Source organism: Canis lupus, chromosome 4 (assembly GCF_048164855.1).
Source record: "Canis lupus baileyi chromosome 4, mCanLup2.hap1, whole genome shotgun sequence".
Taxonomy (NCBI): Eukaryota; Metazoa; Chordata; class Mammalia; order Carnivora; family Canidae; genus Canis; species Canis lupus.
Window position 1 is genome coordinate 85,196,493 of NC_132841.1, and position 15,368 is coordinate 85,211,860.

Sequence of the window (15,368 nt, forward strand, 5' to 3'; positions counted from 1 at the left end):
GGGCGGGCAGCCAATGAGCGGGCGCGGGGCGCGGGCGCGGGAGCCGAGCCAGTCGGGGCCCTGGGAGGACGCGGCGGCGGCGCTGAGCCCGCTCCGGGCTCCCTGCTCCCCGCTGCTCCCCGCTGCTCCCCGCAGCTCCCCGCAGCTCCCCGTCCGGGATCCTCCCCGCTGCTCCCCGCTGCTCCCCGTCCGGGGTCCTCCCCGCTGCTCCCCGCTGCTCCCCGTCCGGGGTCCTCCCCGCTGCTCCCCGCTCCCGCGCCGCGCGGTCCTCCGAGGGAGGCGGGCGCCGGGCCTGGCCTCCTGCCCCGGGCGGGGGCGCGCACCTGCCGGGAGGGGGCGGGCGGGGGCGCGCCTGGGTCGGGCGCTGCCTGCGGGGCGGCGGGGGCGGCGCTGAGGCCCGAGCGGCTCCGGGACCCCCGCCCCCCCCCGCCCCCCCCGCCCTCCCCCGCCCCCCCCCGCCCCCCCCCGCCCCGGGCCGGAGCCGACGCAGCCCGGCCGAGCCCCCCCCGCCCCTCCCCTTCCTCCCGCCCCGGCGAGGCCCGCGAGCGCCGCCGACGCTGAAGATGAAACTTTTGCTGCTGCTGCTGCGGGCCCCCCGGTGAGCGAGGCGGCGGCGGCGGCTGCGCCCCTCGGACCCCTGGAAGCTGCTGGGGGGCAGGGGTTACAGTATTTGGCATTAATGTCGGGGTCTGAGATCCGAGGCAGAGCTGTGCCTTATGCATGTTGAGATGCTGCGTGTGTGCGTGCGCGTGTGTGTGCAGGATGCGCAACTAGGAAAACCTGCGTGCATGTAACAGGTGAAAAAAATGCAATTTTATGAGCTTGTTATTACGGTATTTGCCCGTCTGCATGCCTCTTTGTACTTCAGGGACTTTCAGATTAATCAAGAGTAAACGTCCCTCGCTATTTCCCTGCCGGGTATCAAGAAAGGGGAAAATAAAATTCTTAGGTGCCATAAGGTCTTGTGTTTGCTCAGGTGATGGCATCGCTGCTTTGAGCTGAGAGAGACAGATCACAGGAAGATTTTATTATGCAGCCAAAAAAAAAAAAAAAAAAAGAAAGAAGAAAAAAAAAGAAAAAGAAAAAGAAAAAAACCCCACAAGCTCTGACAGTGCTTGGGAACCTGTATTTTCCACTCTGGGATCACCCACAGATTTCTTCAAAGCAGGGGGCTTTCCTTATGCAGTAATTGTTCTCTTCTATTTTAGTGGACTTGTCTTGCCAGGGGAAATATGCTAAATCCAGAGTTTGAGGTCCGGATTAGGTCTGGCGTGTACCCTGTGGGATGTGGGAGGGGAAAGCAGGGTAGGATAGTGGTAGAGAATGAGCTCTGGGGTCTGACACGCTGCTCCAAGCACCTATCATCATTCCAGCTTCTTTCAAGCCTCCTGTTCGTATTTATTTAATTCTGGGTTTCCTGATCATGAATCAGCCCACGGTAGGTCAACACGTTGATTCAGTTCGTAAGGCCCCCATCGCATGCCTTGCCGGGTGAGTATTTTATAAACCATAATACTGATGGTTTTTAGAGATTGCTAACTTAAGAAGGGAGCAATTGGAAAAAAAAAAAAAAAAAAAAAGGAAATGATATCAATGGCCAAGTTTGGTTTCCTGACAAGGTAAGTAGAAAAATCAGGATTTACTGTTTTAGATGCAAAGGGAAATATGCTGGTAGAAGGAAGGTAAGGACTGGGGAGCTCTAGCTGTCTGGGTGTCTGGTGCATGTGGAATATCACCGGCTGTAGCAGTTGCAAACATGGTCACTAGCAACCAGCGCCTGAGTAAGATCTATACACTGGCAATTGGAAATTATCCCTCCTGATGCCCTAATTCGGGTGCATTTAACGGAATCATGAGCATGAGGGAGTCATTCCAACTTTATAGATTCTTCAGATGAAGCATGCTTTATATGGTAAATAGAGAGCATTTTTTTTGCCTTATATAAATATCACTACTGTGCCTCATGTTGATTTTTCTGGTCTGATGAATGCACACCACAAGTTCACAAGTGTGTGTGTCCCACTTGCCCTGTGCGTGGCCTGTCGATGGTTAAAAGTTTGAAGTATACCTGATGTATTTGCAACTGAGAGAGTCATTCTTTAGAATCTGAACATGCATGTGCGTTTGGTGCGTCTGGATAAAACAGAGCTTAGTGACCTGAAGATATTTCTTTATCTCGGATCCCTGCGTTTGATAGAGTGTAGTCAAAGGAAAAGTGAGAGAAAGTGAGAGATTAAAGACAGCAAGTATGTAAGATGTTGTTTTGCTTTTTTTTTTTTTTTATAAGTAGAGGACTTCAAACTTTTTAATTTGCTTATGTGCCTTTCATGTAGTTGCATTATATGTGTGTATGGAACCGCATTTTGGATAAGGGCTTCTTCAATTTTGGTGCTATTGATATATTAGGCTGCATAATTCTCATGGGCAAGGGAGCCTGTCCTGTGTTTTATAGGATGCCTAGCAGCCTCCTGGTTTTCTACCCTCAAGATGCCAGTAGCAGCATTCCCAAACTGTGACAAGGAAAACTATCTCCAGGCATTGTTAACTATTTCCTTGGGGGGGGGGCAACCATGCACCCCTCTCCCACTGAAAACCACTGCTGTGGGAAAAAAAAAAAAAAAAAAAACAACAACAAAGATGGTGTGCAGAAAAGGGTCATAGAACACATGGTTTGAGTAGGCAACTGCTCACATTTAGTTCAATTTGGCTGCTCTGTGGTGATTCTCCTTCTCTTGCTCTGATGGAGTTCCACTGCTAGGTGTTTCCTTAGGTCCCTAACACAGACTGTGGAAGATCTGGTCAGTATTCTTGTTTTTCTGTAGACTGAGAGACTGGGCTGTATTATTATATGCTATCGTTTGTAGGAACAAGAGGAAAGTTTAAAAACGAGAAAAAGAAAATGTAGATGTGGAGGCTCAAGATACATTTCAATTTTTTTCAGATGAGTCTTTACTATAAATAATAAGTAAATGAAAGCTATAGACTCTACTTTAGAATAGCTTTGGTTATTGTTTTCTTTTTTTTTTTTTTTTTTTTTTTTTTTGAGTAGGTATATGTTTGGAATGTCAGGAGTGGGCGTTCACTCCAGGCATTCCATGTGCTTGGAGTAGTTTAAAATGTTCAGAGGCTCCAGAAGTCAAAGGGAAACATTTTTATTTTAAATGCATAGTTTGTATTGGCAGTCATCTGTAGCACAATAAAAAAAATATATGGGATCCCTGGGTGGCGCAGCGGTTTAGCGCCTGCCTTTGGCCCAGGGCGCGATCCTGGGGACCCGGGATCGAATCCCACATCGGGCTCCCGGTGCATGGAGCCTGCTTCTCCCTCTGCCGTGTCTCTGCCTCTCTCTCTCTCTCTCTCTGTGTGACTATCATAAATAAATTTAAATATATATATATATATATATATATCTCGAGCTTAATGATTTGAAGACATAGCAGAACGTGACCCTGACCCTGGATTTCTTGTGTCAAATGTCGCGTGTATACAGGGCATTTCTCCTCATTTGCAAAAGGGGAGAAGAATAGGCTTGAGAACCATACAATACAAGGTGTTAAAATGGGTTTCAGTTGGTAAAGATCTACAGCACGGTTGGCACTTTATCATAGACTCAATGTCTTTGGTCATTTGTGTGATGAGATTGACTCAGCATGCTGAATCTTCCAGCTATTCTGGTTAAAATTTATCTATAAGAAATGATAATATTTCTGTTTTGTCTTTTATTTAAATTCCAGTCAGTTGATGTACAGTGTAATACTAGTTTCAGGTGGACAATATAGTGATTCCGCGCTTCCATACGAGAGCCTGAGCTCATTGCTAGTGCCCTCCTTCATCCCCATCACCTGTTACACCCATCCCTTCACCCCAGGGACCATCAGTTTGTTCTCCTTAGCTAAGAGTCTGTTTCTTGGTTTGCTAATCTCTCTCTCTCTCTCTCTCTCTTCTCTCTCTCTCTCCTTTGATTGTATAAATGGCGGTATTTTTTTTTTAAGTTCTTAACTTTTTTTTTTTAAAGATTTTATTTATTCATTCATGAGAATACACAGAGAGGAGAGAGAGGCAGAGTCACAGGCAGAGGGAGAAGCAGGCTCCATGCAGGGAGCCTGACATGGGATTCGATCCCGGGTCTCCAGGATCAGGCCCTGGGCTATAGGCGGCACTCAACCACTGAGCCACCAGGGCTGCCCGAATGGCAGTATTCTTAAAAATATTTTTTATGGATGAAATAACACATTTTAATTTTGAAAGATGCTGCAAGTTATGGATAAATCTAATTTTTCTCTCATTTCCGTCCTCCCCCAGATTATCTACATTTATAATTTGTTCAAAAATACAGAAATGTGAAACCTGGAATGCACCTTGAAACTTACTCTTCAGCAATAACCATTATTACCAATTCGGTATATTTTGTCAAAATGATTTTTAATGAATAGTTTAATATATATATCTATATATAATTGTTAAATATAGCTTTAAAGTTAAAGATGCGGGTGTACACATCTGTCTGCATTCATATGGGCATATATACATAGACACGTTGAACACAGCTCAGTATTATACCCTAATAGTTTTATAGCGTGTTCACTCTTCTATGTGAATTTATAGAGAATTCATGTATATTTAGCAAGAATCCAGTACAGCATTATGCACAGATCTGACATTCAACTCTAGTTCAATTTTCGAGACATGCATCTGCTTCTAGCTTTCTCTTCTTATTAGGCCAGAGTGATTTCAGATTGGTTGATGCCTCTGCCATAGTGAGTGGTATACTTGTGACTCTCACATGGGATTACATAGACCTACTGTCATTCCTTTAAGTAATCCTCCATTAAAATTTTTTTAATAGTAAAGGGAAGACCAAATTAAGTTAAATAATTTAGTATCTCTATCATTGCTGATAGCATTTTGACTTTTAAGTGTGGCACATGTTCCAGGAAGAGAATTCCAGGAAAATAGATGGACTTCAGGGAAACATAGGAACAGATATAAGAAGGACATTCACTTTAGTGTGTCCTGACCTGCCTGGATGGTGCTTCTGTAGATACCAGAAAATTCTGGTGTGGAGACTTCTACACTGCATGGCTACCTCAATTTAGGAAACTTCTTCTTGGTAGTCTGAGAATAAAATGAATAGATTTCAATCCCTACAAGTATTTGAGTAAAATACTGAATAAAGAAAATATTTCACTTATTATTATACTCACTGGATGGGATATAATAGTTGAATTGCTAGTGAAATGGAGAATTTGCCAGGTGCCTCCACTGAAAAAAGAGAATCCACCTATCATTTTATATTTCACTTATGTTTAGATGACCATACGGTTCTTCAAATAGATATTTATTTTCATTATATTTATGCCTTTGGGACAATATATATGACTAATATATAACTACATGCGATCTGATATGCTTGGCAATTTCACTTGATCCAATTACTTTCAGTCAATCTACCTGATACCAAAAGTATTTTAAATAAAAATATCTGTCTAGGTTAAACTCATAGCTATCAATGGGATTTAAATGAGGACTGGATGCCATTTTAACATATTAAAGCATCCCCATTACAAAGAATTTTTGAAACCAGTGTTGGCAAAGTTGTGATAAAACTCTTATTTACACTTATCCCTTGTAGAAATGAAAATTAACATACCAGTTACGAAAAGCAATTTTCAGTCCTTGGCCAGAGATGGGAAAAGGGAGATTTCCTGAAATGAAACTTATGGAAGTAAACCACTAAAAAAAACATGGAGAAATCACTCAAGAAGTTAAACTTAAGAATTTGAATCAATCTAAATGGGGATAAATTGAAGGAACTTGAATAGTAAACTTAATATAAAATGTGTTTTTTGAAGGATATCAAAAATATCCATTCAGTTGGATAATAATATATTGAGACAAAAAATGTGTACCTCCCAATTTTTCTGTGTCCTTTATATATTTAAACATGTGTGTAATTAGTATCTTTAGTGGCCTTGTGATATGATTTAAATGAGCTAGGAAAATATCAACAAATTATTTTAACCTAATGCACTTTTACTGCTTTTATGAAGAACCTGCTTATTGGCTGATTGGTTCAGTTTAACTTATCAATAGATGAGAAAGCCCTGTATTACTGATTGGGGCAGTAAACCAGTTTCAAAAGCCTATTCAGTAAGATTTTCAATTCTGCGATTGAAATTCTACTCTTAGATGATTTATCATGTTTTATAGCAAAAATAGTCATCTTAGATATTAAATTATACTTTACTATATTAAATATTAAATTCATTTATGATGATTACATTTTATCTGGGAAGAGTGATATGCAAAGGAAATAATGTAGAAAATATTATGAAGGGGGAAAATGAAAGTGGGATATCGAATCAAAGCTTTGTTTTTCTTAATTTATTTTAATAAATTTATCTTAATTTTATTTTATTTATTTATTTATTTTTTGGAATCAAAGCTTTGAAGAAGTAAGTGGTAGTTTTTATTTTAGCCATTATGGCTTGTAAGCCCTCATTGGGAAGGTGCCTTTGAATAAAAGCTTGGAGGAAGTATGGCTATGGACAATATTGATATGACACACCATGTTCCAGAGGGGATGAAAGCAAGTGCAGAAGTGGGCAGGAATATGCACGCCCTAGAGAAGAACAGCAAGGTCAGCGTAGTTGGAATGAAGTGACAGAAATGGAGTCTAGAAGGTGATCATGGAAACCAGATGGTGTGGAGATCCTGTAGATTAGCATAAGGACCTTGTATTTTTCCTAGGAGATTTGGAAGTCTTAGATATTTCTGACCAGAGAAATGACTTCGTCTGGCATCTGTTACATTAGGTGGTAAAAAAAGGTGAAGAATACAGATGGGATCGAGGTTACTCATCAGCTCCATATTAGCAAGGAAGTCCGGCCATAGAGTTGCAATTAGACTGAAGAGGAGCTAGAGCAGCAGCAGACAGGTACGGCGTTATTTCAATAATTTGGAGGAGATAAAATGACAACCTGCAGCACAGTGAAAGCAATGGAGGTGGGAGAAAAGAGGTATATCTTGAAATTAAACCTGGTGGGACTTGACATGGGATAGGCTCTTTGAGGTGGTGGGGGACAGTGAGGGCGAAGCATCTGTTTTGTTTGCTGCATCCTGAGCAATCAGAAGGATGCAGTTATGGAGCACCTGGCTGACCCTGTCAGGAGAGCTTGTGGCTCTGGATTTCAGGGTCATGAGCTCAAGCCCCATATTGAGTAGAGAGATTACTTAAATAAATAAACTTAAAAAAAAAAAAAAAAAAAAAAAACAAGAAGCAGAAGAAGGATGCAGTTGCTATCTCCTAAGAAGGGGAGGGAAGGAAATGGACAGAACAAAGTGTAGCAGGGGAAGGAGAAGAGGCAGTTAGATATGAAGAACGGAATTTTGTGCGATTTTTTCAGGTTTTTTTTTTTTTTTTTTAAGTACACTCTGCCCAGCATGGAATCCAGTGCAGTGCCAGAACTCAGAACCCCAAGGTCATGATCTGAGCGGAGACCAAGTGTCAGAAACTCAACTAACCGAGCCACCCAGGCACCACGTACAGTTTTAGATTTAAATGTCTAAGTAGGGATGGCACGGAGCTTGTTGAATACACAGGTGAGGGGTCCAGGGAAGAGCTGTCAGCTGGAGGAAGGATATCAGAAGTCATCCCTCACAGGTTGCGTTTAAAGTGAAGAGATTGGGGCACCTGGTGAATTAGTTGGTTAAGCGGCTTTCTTTGGCTCAGGTCTTGATCCCAGGGTCCTGGATCAAGCCCCACATCAGGCTTTCTGCTCAGTGAGGAGCCTGCTTCTCCCTGTCCCTCTGCTTGCTGCTCTTCCTGCTTGTGTGTGTGCGCGCTCTCTCTCTCTCTCTCTCTCTCTCTGTAGTAAATAAACAAGTAAATAACATATTTAAAAATAAAAATAAAAATAAATTAAATAAAATGAAGAGATGATATGAATGAAAAGATGAGAAACACAAGGCCAGAATCTAGAACCACTCAACACAGGTAGAGTTGAGAAAATGAAAAGCAGCCCAATGGGTTTCTTGAGGCCTTAAAATCAAATATTGGCACAAAATTATTGGTTCAGTCATCTCTAGATTTTCGTGTTCATTAACATAGTTCTCGTCTTTTAATATTTTTTTTTCGTCTTTTAATATTTTTACTGGCTTTAACTGAAGCTCGATGTTACAATGATTGCTTTTTACATTTGACAAATACATAAAATATATCTAATTAATAATGACTGAATATTTTGCTTTTTTCCAACCCAAAATTATTCTACAAATATTCTGCAGAGTAGGTATGAAGTCTCTTGTAGCCATTGTTGCAATTAAGGAACATTATGTTTTTATGTTGCTGTCCAGCTCATGATTTATGTCCAGCCTTTGATGTGCATGATAAATATATAAAGAGATAAATATATAAAACATCAAGATATGAATCTATAGTTTCAACCGCAGGTATGAGCTGACAAAAAAAAAATAATGAAATAGAACTTTAAGCAAATATGCAAGATTACTATGTTAGTAGGTCTTATCAGTGACGCTCACACCAATGAAAGTGTTCTTTCAACAACTATTCCAGGGCACATGCACGCACACGCACACAAGCCTACGACTCTATGATCACATTCAATTTCTTAATCTAAACAGAGGGTAATCAGCTTGAATAACCAGCACTTCACTAACCAAGCTTCACTTCACTTCACTTTACAATCTCAGATGAATTAAATCTCTTAACTTCTGCAACTCAGGTTTACGAGAGAAGTTACAAGAGCTTGAAGAATTAAAGACTAAAGTGTTGTGCAGTTCTGGCCTCCACGTTGAAGGCCAGAATAACGGTCGCAGAAGATGTTCAGGTCTGAATTCTTGGAGCCCGTGAATATATTAGGTGGCAGAGGAAGAGTGAGAATGTAGATGCCAGGGAGGGTGCTAACCTGCTAACCTCACTCAGGGAGCTGGTCCTGGAGTATCCAGGTGGGCCCACAGTACTCACGGGGTATTAGACGCGGAGAAAGGAGGCATCCAGGAGGCCTGGGTGATGATATATGGGAAAGACTCAACTCGGATGTTGCTGGGTTGATAGGGAGGAAGAGGGCAGAGCATGGAGGGCTTTGGGAAGCCGCTAGAAACTGGGAGAGGCGAGGATTCTCCGCTAGAGCCTTTAGAAAGGGAGGCAGCCATGCCCACATCTTCATTTTAGCTTAATTGTGAGACTCATTTCTGATTTTTGACTTGACCCTGGTCAGGCTCCTGACCTACAGAACCAACCATAAGATAAGAACTTTGTAATGTTGAAAGTCACTAAACTTGGGTATTTTTTTTTTTTTTGCATGAAACTGATATAGCTAGCATTAAGGAGGTGTTTTAAATTCTGCCTTTTATAACCACATCGTGAATTCTTTGAGAATAGAGATATAGAATATTATTGAATATACAATAATTATACCATTAACCCTGAGATTGCTATATTGTTCTACACTATAAATTACTGAAAAAAGTCATGATATCAAGCCTGAAAGATGTTTTATAAAGTAGAATGTGAGCTATGATTGATGATCCCTAATGAAAGAAAACAATATATCTTACCTAATGTGTATTTTCTTAGCCCCAGTAAGGGCATTGTACTTCTATTAATATGAGTGTACTGGACTTCTGGGTCCTGTGTCCAAATATGATTTAAAGAGTGTCAAAGTCTCTCCTATAGCTCCTTTAGGTAGATTATTCATGTAAGTAACAATGCAAAGATCGACTTACAAATTAAGGGAGGAATAGAATATATAGCAAAATAAGCAGCTTTTGACTCTTTTGGTTTTATAGTAGGAAATATTTGACTTCTGAGCAAAACTGATTTATAAAGAGCACATTTCATTATGGTAGGCCATTCTGTAGTTCAGAGGATATAAAGATATATAACCTGGTGTGATTAACAAATATGGATTTTGGGATCCCTGGGTGGCTCAGTGGTTGAACATCTGCCTCAGCTCAGGGCGTGATCCTGGGGTCCTGGAATCGAGTCCCACGTCGGGCTCCCTGCATGGAGCCTGCTTCTCCCTCTGCCTGTGTCTCTGCCTCTCTCTCTCTCTCTCTGTGTGTCTCTCATGAATAAATAAATAAAATCTTAAAAAAATATGGACTTAGAATGAGAATAAGAAATATGTGTTCTTTCAATGATTTTTTTTTTTTTTTTAAGATTGATTGGAGAGAGAGTGTGTGTGTGCAAGTGGGTAAAGGGCATAAGGAGAGGGAGAGAATCTCGACTCCCACAGAGCATGGAGCACCATGTGGGGCTCTTTCTCGTGACCCTGTCATCATGACCTAAGCTGAAACCAAGAGCCAGACACTTAAGTGACTGAGCAACCCAGGTGCGCCTGTGATGTAACTATTTTTAAATAAGTGAATGAGATGATTTTTAAGTAGGGAAAAAAGTTATTGAGCTTCCCTTCTGAATGACTCTTCCTCATGTTTAAAGCCTAACATTCAGGTGAATGTTCATAGAAAAATTTTGAGTGTATTTCAAGTGTATAAAAAGTGAAAGACTGGAGTAAAGCAGATCTTTTAGTAGTATTTGGTTAATTACAGTTTTATTTCAGTCTATATGTCACAGACTTATCATTTGCTCATACCTGGTACAAAAGCCCCATTCAGCCCATGACTCTGCTGGTGACAGTAGACTCGCCCACCTGTACGTGAGCCATTCCACGGCAGGAGGAGAACCCGAATGAGTAATGCACACAGGTGCTTTCCCCAACCTGGCTTCCTGGTCATATTAGAAGCACTGGAGCAAATTGTCCATCTGCGCTTCCATACTCTTGATCCATGTTCCATGATCAGCTTCCAAAGGCCCTGGCTGGCCACCTAGGGACGGAACCAACTCTGAGTCATGCATCCATCCCTGGCACATAATCAAGTGGCATTTCATTTTCCTTTTACGTGTTTTGCTTTTCTGATTTATATCCATTCTATTGATCTTTTAAATGGTAGGTGCTCAGTGTAACGAGTCAAATGACAAGGTTAACAACCTCCATTTCCCTTTCTTCAATCCCTACTCAGCTGAAATATCCACTAATTAGAATTTTTATCTATGGATGCCTTTCTCTGTATATCTATAAAACATGTATGAACATATGATAGATATGTGAACATATATATGCATATAGATATAATATAGGCATGGACTTTTTCCTGTTCTTTAAGGTAAATCTGTCATTTTACTGTATACCAGGAAAACACATACAGTAGGTCACTACAATCTCTGTAGGTCAGTGATACCAGTCTGATTCTTCCTCGCCTTTATTGTCTCTGGATTAATTTCTTTTCATTCCTGTTTCTGTCTTTATGTCCTACCACATTCCCTCTTTTTTTTTTTTTTTTCCTCTTCTGTCCCTCTTCAGTCTTATCCCTCCAAAGTTTTATTTGCTCCTGTGTTAGTTAGCATGGGCAGCCGTAAGGACATCTCGAAGCCTCTGTGCCTTAAACAATAGGAATTCATTTCTCATAGTCGTAGAGGCTAGGAAGTCCATGATCAAGGAAGGTGCTGCTGGCAAGTTCAGGTTCCTGGTGAGTGCTCTCTTCTCTCTTCCTGCTTACAGATGGCCACTTGCTGTGTCCTCATATGGCAGAAAGCAAGCTCTTAGGGATCTCTTTTGATAAGAGCACTTCCTCATATGAGGGCCCCTCCCTCAAAGCCCACCCAAAGGCCCTTCTCCAAATATAATCATGCTGGGGGTTAGGGTTTCTATAGATGAATTTTGGAGGTACAAGATTCAGTCCATAGCAGCAGTTCTTTCTTCTCTTTTCCTATTTTCAACTCTTTTAAAAATGATTATTTTTACATTTTTGTATTTATGTATTTATATATTTTATAGATATAAATATACATTTATATATTTTTATTTTAATAAAAATGAAAATATTTTTATTTTTATTAAAATAAAATTATTTATTATTATTATTATTATTATTATTACTATTATTATTTCTAAACACCCTGTTTCTTCTCTCTGCCATTCTTTTTTCTACCATTCATTCCAGCATCCTCAGTATGTTCTGTTCCACATTCACCTCTTCTCCAAAGCTACCTGATGTGACTTTTAAGATTGTACCTGAATACTATGGCCATCTGTGTCTCTGAAACCCTTCATAATACTAGAAACTAAGTCCACACTCCTTCCCTGAAAGGTTTCAGGTGACAATCATCAAATAGGTCATTTTTTCAAGATGGTCTAAAGGTCGTGAATATTGCTTGACTTCTGTGACCACTCCATACTCTAAAATGCTGAAACAACAAGTTTGTAGTAAATGTAAATGCATGTAAATATGCAGAGAATAATATTTAATAAATGATCCTCGTGCATGCAGAGAATGTATTATCTTTCTCTCGATGCTTTCTTCTATAATTACGCGGGTTGCCAGAATCTGTGACATTTTTTGTGTTGTCTGTGGTATCTCAAGACTTTTTTCTTTCTGGATTTATTGAATGTGTTCTGTAAAGTGGAGCCTAAAATTGTTTGTTTCAAAGTTTTTAAAACAGTTTCTGGACATCTCATTACGAAAAATCTTCTTTGATCCATTTCTTACTCAGTTGGGTAATAAAAAGAGAATCTCAGGAGATGGCGATCAGTAGGTCAAGGCCTGAATCACCCTTTCGGATGAGATGTTCTCACCAACTTCGAAGGTGGCTCTTGTGTGACTCTAGGAGATATGTAGCAGTTGGGAATAGCTTGCTTCTCTCTGAGAAAGAATCTCACTCTATTTCCAGTCCAGTGCTAAGGAGAATTTTATGTGTATGCAAAAAGGTATTTTTAACACAAATTTGGTATTAGCATCATGGAATTGCTGACTCTTCCGAGTGTAAAATTGTGGCTTTCAGAAAGAAGTAAACTGGGACACTGTGTCAGCATCCTGGAAATGAAACCCCTTCTTTCCTAAAGGAAATGGCAAACATTTAAAATGAAAAAGCAACACATTAACTCAATGAAAACGCTAGATTGTTCCAATCAATAAACTCTGCAAAAGTAGTTTATTCTTAGCCAGTACGAGTTCACGTCTGTAACTTATCACAACACAAAAGTATTCTTTGTAAAATTTTGACTTTCTGAACAACATGAAATATTTAAAATAACAATTGCTTCACATTAGATTGTGTTTAATTGTTATTGATCTTTCTGCTCTATGTAAATACTACCTCAGAGCTTGCTTTTCAGGTGCTTCTCAAAGTGCACATTTCCCCTGGAAGCACCATGATTTACTTTTCTGCATATTAATTCTTCACCCAAAACCAGTCCATTTTCTCCAGTTTGTTGCCTTTCATTAACAAATTACTGCATTAGAAAGTAACCGTTTTATAAAATATGAAAGTAGCACATTTTGGCAAAATATGTTTCATTGGATAAAAAAGATGAATTTAGGTGTAATTTTCTTATAGAGACTTGATATAATGAAGAAGTTGAGAGAAATTTACCTAATGTATACTTTGCAGTTTTCTTTTTTAAACATTTTTTTTTGAATTTTTATTTTATGATAGTCACAGAGAGAGAGAGAGAGAGAGAGAGAGAGGCAGAGACATAGGCAGAGGGAGAAGCAGGCTCCATGCACCGGGAGCCCGACGTGGGATTCGATCCCGAGTCTCCAGGATCGCGCCCTGGGCCAAAGGCAGGCGCGCTAAACCGCTGCGCCACCCAGGGATCCCTACTTTGCAGTTTTCAATTAACTTATTGATTTAGTTGCATTGATCATTATATAAAGTACCATTTATAATTTACACGTGTGTGTGTGTGTGTAGTTAGCCATGCTAACTAGAAGTCTTTTTTTCTGGGACCTTTGGATATTGAGTAGGTATTATTATTTTTTTTTATAAATTCATTTTTTATTGGTGTTCAATTTGCCAACATATAGAATAAGACCCAGTGCTCATCCCGTCGAGTGTCCCCCTCAGTGCCTGTCACCCATTCACCCCCACCCCCCGCCCACCTCCCCTTCCACCACCCCTAGTTCGTTTCCCAGAGTTAGGAGTCTCTCATGTTCTCTCTCCCTTTCTGATATTTCCCACTCATTTTTTCTCCTTATATTCCCTTTCACTATTTTTTATATTCCCCAAATGAATGAGACCATATAATGTCTGTCCTTCTCCGATTGACTTATTTCACTCAGCATAATACCCTCCAGTTCCATCCACGTCGAAGCACGTGGTGGGTATTTGTCGTTTCTAATGGCCGAGTCATATTCCACTGTATACATAGACCACATCTTTTTTATCCGTTCATCTTTCGATGGATACCGAGGCTCCTTCCACAGTTTGGCTATTGTGGACCTTGCTGCTGTGAACATCGGGGTGCAGGTGTCCCAGCGTTTCATTGCATCTGCATCTTTGGGGTAAATACTATTAACCTCATTTCTTGTATGAGTAAACTGAAGTCATACAAGTTCACAGACTTGCCCAATGGAGCACACTTCATACTATCCAAATCACTGAGCATGCTGTGCCTTCTTTAATCCATCGTACCTCTCCAACACTCATCCTCCATACCCTGTTGACCGTGGATTGGATACCTTTGCCTCATGTTACCATTTTAAACTTTCTAAAATCAGTGGGAGACCGTCTAACTCATGTCAGCACCAAATCTACACATAAACTGGTATCTAACTTCTAACCCCTTTTCTCTGCTCAAGTTATAGTGAAAGAGCATTCCTGCTATGATCCATACCCTGTTCTCAGGGTTCCCTCTCTGGGCCGACCCTGAGTCTTCCGCTGAATTGGTTGCATCGTCAAATTATCCTTTCCTGACTCATCACATTCTATATATTCCATATACCGAGTCCTATATATGGTACCCCTAAAATATATCTAAAATGTGTTCACTAACTTTCATATCTGCTGGCATCACACTAGGACATGACCCCTTCTACAAAGGTCTCCTCTCATTTGCCTTCATCAGCAAATGCTGTCCTTCAATCCTTTGCGATATACCAGCTACCAAAAACTTCTTGAAAATCTAAATCAGTAGATGTTGCTCTTTTTTAAAATCCTTCAATGAATTTCAATTTTATGTGCAGTAAAAGACTGTAAGTTCTTGTCAGGGCCTCTAAAATCCTATATGACTTCACATAGCCTCCCTCTCCAACTTAATCCTCACTTACACCCACCAGATTATACTTCAGTGCTTTCCTCTCCTCATATATGTTGAGCCATCCTTGGGGGCATCTGAATTTGTTATTCCTTTTGTCTGAAATGCTCTTTTCTACTATTTTTCTATGCCTATAACTTTATCTTCTATGTTTAATCTCTTCCAGTTAAAAATAATCCACTTTTTCCTAAGGACGCTATCTGTTGTACTAGCATATTTTTCTCGTGCTCTTCAATGATACTATTTGTTTAT

At 40.4% G+C, this 15,368-nt stretch overlaps 1 protein-coding gene across 8 annotated transcripts in view; it reads left to right on the forward strand.

Moving 5' to 3' along the window:
* Window positions 1-15,368, forward strand: part of CDH18 (cadherin 18) — a 943,171-nt gene that overhangs the window by 494,673 nt on the left and 433,130 nt on the right. Inside the window, exon 1 of one of the 8 annotated variants that reach the window (XM_072825034.1) lies at window positions 505-598. The exons of 6 other annotated variants lie outside the window; for them this stretch is intronic. The gene's annotated coding sequence lies outside the window, so the exon portion shown is untranslated. Of the gene's footprint in view, window positions 1-504; window positions 599-1,113; window positions 1,492-15,368 lie in introns of those variants that run through there. One more of the 8 variants, XM_072825033.1, reaches the window with a different exon arrangement.